Genomic DNA, 5781 nt, shown 5'->3' with positions numbered 1-5781 from the left:
ATTACGTCTGGGTAGTTTGATTTACCTTTAAGACGGTTAGAGTGAAAATAAATAATAGACTCATGGAGATCATTGTCAGATCAAAAGGAACTGGGTTCATGCGTAGAAGTACCAGGTGTGTGGTCACCGTCCTGTTCGTAGCTAATCCATCTGCACGTTCAGGGACTCAGAAGTGTACCTGGATTTGTCAAATGATGGAATGAGGAAAAAGAAGTCTTGGAAATAGAGCGACAGAGCAAAGCTTCATAATAATCTATAAACAGGGAAGTATTTTTCCATCACTGCTGCTCTTGCTATTTGTATTACCATAAATAGCACGTTACATGTGATACCCATACATGAGGGGATATCCCAGCAAGTATATTAGAAATAATGATATATGGTAATCAGGGTTAATCTGCCTTCCGTTTTTACTTTCACATTTAGATATGTTCTGGGTTTTTTGAGAGAAATGAGCTAGGATGCACCTGTAAGTTGCTAGAGCATGTTTACTTCTTGTATTAATTTGTTTTGTGATGACTCCAAAGAAGGTCAAGGTCCAATTGTTTTACCTGCTCTGCAAACACCCAGTGACAAACAAGCGCACAAAACAGAAGGCAGGAAAGAAAGGGCTAGCGGAAAACATTTGATTATAAAGGAAGTTAATGCACATTTTGATGTATCTTCACGTGCCATTGTTTCTTTTAGCATTTTTGAATCATAATATCAGCTATGTGCAGCTAAGGCACATCCAAACCCAACCACTTGTGTGGTTTCTTGTGGACATCAGTGCTAGAAATGCTTTATTTGCAGGGAAAAATTATTTTTGATGTTAGAAAAGAAAACTAAAGAGAAAAAAAATCTTCCTGCATTCCTGTTTTTCATCTTCTTTGAGATTAAAACTTTCATAGTAAACTCCTAGCTCAGACAGCGAAGTGTCAATTTCTTAATAAACAATAACAATGAACAACAATAACCAGTAATTTTCTTCCCCAATAATTTTCTTTTATTTGCTTGCTTAGTTTGCTTCCTCAGTTTTTCCCTTCTTCTAAACGCCTCCATCTGTTGAGATTTCGGTGTCGGGATTCAATATGGAACAGAACGTACAAAGACCTCACTCTCCATCTCTCCCTTATCCTTTTCAGCACCAAAGTGGTTGCGTGACCATGTGGCATCTGAGTCGTTTCCGTGGGTTTACTGTAAATGGCAGAGGTGTAATAAAACAGGATCGGGAGCACTTCAGTGCTACTGCACTGGTGAAGTCATTCACTTTGATGACATCAATACTTATGCACCCACTCTTTTGTCAAAATGTCCTCAGTAATATTTTTCAGAAGAAAGTTTGATCTTCCAGAGACCTCTTCCTCTCCTGTTATTATGATTATTTAGTGGGGTGGGATATTCTATGTTCTACTCATTTTTTTTGGTCTCTTGCTGCCTGAAATGACATTTTGGGTCTAGACATGTGGTTTTTGATGCTATATTAACAATCTGCTAATCCTCTGCGCACACTGAAACACAAATTCAAACAGAAGGTGAGGAAGGCTAGCTAATGAAACAGCTAAACCTCTGCTTGGTGTTTTTTCAAACCATACAGCTTGCTGTGGACACATGAATTTAGGGGGGAAAAAAAAAAGTTCTTGCAAAAATATTTTTAGCTAATCCGCGTGGCATTTTTAATATATTCTATATTATTTGTTTTAACTTTACAAGTGTTTAAAGTGGCATTTTGTTTTGACATTTAAAATAAAAACAGAATTACTTTTTTCCCCGTTTGTTTGACTTCATTTTTGCTCCAGATTTTGGGGGTTTAAAGGTGACACTTGAAGTCACAATAAACTGAACATCTCGTGTTGATAGTTGCTGAAAAGAAAATGTGTGTGAAATCAAAATTTTCACAGGTTTGTTTTCTACTGGGTGTTCCATTCTTATATTTGATCTGAAAAACAAATCTATTCTTTTTCCATAGTTCGTAGTTTATTAGTAAAGTAACGTAAGCATGCGTGATAGCAAACAGAGCAAACGTGAATGCTGCCCTTCCAAACACCGCTTTTGTTACTGAATGGGTCGCAGACCCTGGCTCCAATGCTCAGGACGACTGCGTGGCAAACAAAATCACTGGTGGGTGTCCCGGAATGGGAAACGCTGCTGCTGCTGCCTGTGAGTGAGGCGGAGCAGACGGGGAAGCTGCAGCAGGATCTTCCCTCCCAGCCACCTCCTGCAGGTCCTGACACATGTAAAGGTATGGAGGACCTAATTAGTCAGGTTAAGATGCAACAAAAGTCATTATTACTGCCACGACTTTTGCTGTGGATCATAATTTCTCATGTCTGGAAAAATGCAGTAAGAGGAGTTATCTGTCTTTGCTGAAATACCCGTGCCGGACACAGTCATCGTTTCCACGTCCCGCATAACCTGAAGTGTTGGAGGGAGCCCTGCCCCAAAGGTCCTGGTTAGAGTCTAATTTGAGCTGGTGAGACTCTCCTTCTGCTGAACCAGAGACAAGGTTTTTGCCCATCCCTCAGACCAGCTCTGCTGTCCTTTTCCACTAATGAACCAGCTCAAGGTCATTTTCTTCTCTCTGCAGATGACTTCTCCTGCTTTCCAAAGCAGGTAAGACACTCTGAGGAGTCTGATGGGCGTAGAGGTGTGTGGGACCCAGAAGGAGCACAGAGCTCCCAGGGGGTGGCCTCCTACCACAGGATGGGACCTGTTGGGTCACCTTGGTACATCTTGTCCCAGCAGCCTCTCTGAACACTGAGCTGGGAACTGGGTTGAGGTACCCTCCAAAATACTGTCAACTCCACGTGTGTGGTTGCCATCAACTCTAGTCTCAAATGAGACCAAGTAATGAGCTGTGTCATTTGTTCACACATGAGATGGTATAAAACATGATTAGCGGCGTACATGGTGTGGGTACAGAATAGGAGGTTTAATATGAAATATTCATATCGGGATTTGGGCATTTCCCAGCTCAGCTCTACTTCACAATGAGCTGAGAGCTTGTTAAGGGTCTTGGCCAGTTACGGGAGTAGCTGTGACCTGTCTGAGCGAGGACAAACCCTCCAGCCCTGTCCAAAGGAGACTGACATCTCCACAACAGACGGTATCAAGTACTGGCTTAATGGAAGGAAGTGCTAGAGCCTTTCCTGCTTGACCTAACGAACAGGAAGTAATCAGGGCACGAGGAGGGAGGGAAAGGGGGAGAGGTTTGGGCCAGAATGACCCCCACTGTTGGATCTGAGCTATAAAGGGAAGCAGGTCCTGAAGGTATAAATGCTTCAGTCCATCTGAGTTTGGATGTACCCTCCTACAGGACTGCTGCGAAGCTCTTACCATCTTGTCACGGGAATTAGGGAGGGTGAAAGGACTGTTGAGCACTAACCTAAGCACTCTGCAGACACGTGCTTCTCTTGGTCTTTTGTTTCTTTTTACGTGTTCACACAAGCCTTGCAACTCTACTGACTGATCTGGATTCTCCAACACTCTCAGTTGCTTTCAGACGAATCTTGCCTTTCTGAACATGATTTCAAGGGCATGGCCGGACCCTAAGGCGTCTGTTCCCTTCAGGGTGGTAGTTCTAGGTATCAGACACTCTCTCAAGGACAATGCTCCTCATACATGTGTTTCCCAGGGTAGCTAAAGGAGAAAAAGGTATGTCTCCGCTTAGTTTCAGAGGCCAGTTTAAGAGGTGGCAATGCAGGCATCTCTGAAGGAAAAATACCTTTTGGTAGCCACTGCAAGCTAGGAGCAGTCACTGGCATGTAGCATGATAAACTCACTCCCGAATTGTGTGGGTCCCAAAGAAGAATGTTACGCTAAGACTAGAGAACACACTTGATTTCTTGCCCACTGTTTTATAATGTGTTTGAAATCTGTACATTGCATATGTTTCAATTTCCATTGCTCTAATGATCTGACGATTTCTTGAAACGCTTTAATGGAGTTTCCACTGACCTTAAAATAATAGTATTTTTTAAAAAGTGGTTAAGTGCAGACTTTTATGAGGCAAACAGAGCCAGACTTCTCTTTAAAAAATATGATTTTTGCAAATGTGCTTGCTTCTAAAAATCTCAGAGCTGTTTTTCAGAATGACAGGAATAACATAAATGCCAGAGTAAACAGCAGTTGATCTCACAACGCTGAAATCTCAGTACTGAATGAGCAAAGCATTCATTTACTGCATACAGAAATAGGTCCAGAAGAAGGTCTGAATGTCTTTCAAACTACCAGTGAACAGCATGGAAGTGCTTGTGTCTTACGGCCACCTTTGACTCCATGGGCAACTCACATCTTCATATAAATGTTTGCAAATAACATTTATGCTGTCATAATCTGCTCTTATTACATGTGCTCAGGTTTATCTTTTCCTCCTTTCCTTCCCTTCAGTTTTTAACCTGTACTATTTAAAAGTTTCAGGATCTTCTCTCTCAGCATCCTGATTCTTTCTACACAGAGACACTGCGACTATCTTACTCTGGGATTGAGCACTCAAAATTCATTTTCTTAGCCTTGGTTTCCTAATCCCATTTGCTCAAAACCATGCTGCTCTTTGGCAAGGTTTTCACAGCCTTTCTTCATCACTACTTCTGGTTATCAGAAAGCTGGCTCTTTCCCCAAAGTATCTTGACAATAGAGCCTCACACATGCAGATAGAAGGATTCCCTTTACAATTTCCAACGTGTATACGACTCAACATCTTTTCTTCCTCCCCAGTTTTGTCAGACCAACCTATTCCTAAAGGAATGATTGCCTAAAGGTTGGCAGACTCTTGCCCTTATTGGTCCAGTTAGGTAAATATTTAAACAGATTGAGTATCATTTGTATGTAACACCAGAGAATCTCTAAAATCTTAAGTAATACAAGCTCATGCAATCGAGGATGTGCTTAGACTTGGACGTACAGCTTTTGCAAAGATGTTTAAGCTCCAAAAGTGGACTGGGTTTTGTTACTCCTCTCATTTCCAGGGATCCCTGATGTCCTAGTCCCCAGATGCGGTGGGTTTGTGAACTGCTCTGTCCCTGCCCCTTTGGGAAATAGTAGGAAAATGGTAAGGAAATAGATCTGCAATAAGATCCTACCACAGCTGTGTCTGAACTCTTCCCAGCCTTACTTCAAATCAGATGGGAAACCAGCTGCGAGAGAATGGAACAGGTATCTCCTTCCTTGCAGGGGTGTGGTAGAAAAAAGTCACAGCAATCAAGGTGGGGAGATGGTCAAAGACAGATAGAAGAAATGGGGCTCTTCTGGGTAAACTGTGGTGAGGAAATATCAGATGAAGAATCTCTCTGGGTTTGGGTGAACACTTGGAGATTTGTACATACAGGCTCCATGACTCATAATCAGTAACTGATTACGAAGAATCAAACTCAAATAATGTAGATTTTTCTATCAGTTTTTAAGTAGTCTGAGCTCTAAGAAAATCCCAATTTTGCGATAGAACTTTCTTCCTTTTTTTCCCCCAATCTGAATAGATAGATATTTAATGTAAGAGTTACTGATAGAGAAGTTATCCTATGGCAAACAGTGAGGGAAGTCTGGGCATGTTAATTTTGTCACAGGGAAAACTCAATGCATTAGTCCTATACCTCTGATAGAAGTTAGTTGCCCCTCGTATATTTCAAAATAAAATGGAAGTGCTTGGGATTTAGTTTTTTTGACCAACAAGGGATATTCCATACCATATGACGTCATGCTCAGTATATAATCTGGGAGGAGTTGGCCGGGGGGCAGTGATTGCTGCTCAGGGACTGACTGGGCATCAGTCGACAGGTGGTGAGCGGTTGCATCACTTGTTTTCCC

The sequence above is a fragment of the Aptenodytes forsteri genome, unplaced genomic scaffold, assembly GCF_000699145.1.
Source record: "Aptenodytes forsteri isolate BGI_AS27 unplaced genomic scaffold, ASM69914v1 Scaffold245, whole genome shotgun sequence".
NCBI classification, from domain to species: Eukaryota; Metazoa; Chordata; class Aves; order Sphenisciformes; family Spheniscidae; genus Aptenodytes; species Aptenodytes forsteri.
The sequence above is the reverse complement of the archived record's forward strand: the minus strand, read 5'-3'. Positions refer to the sequence as shown.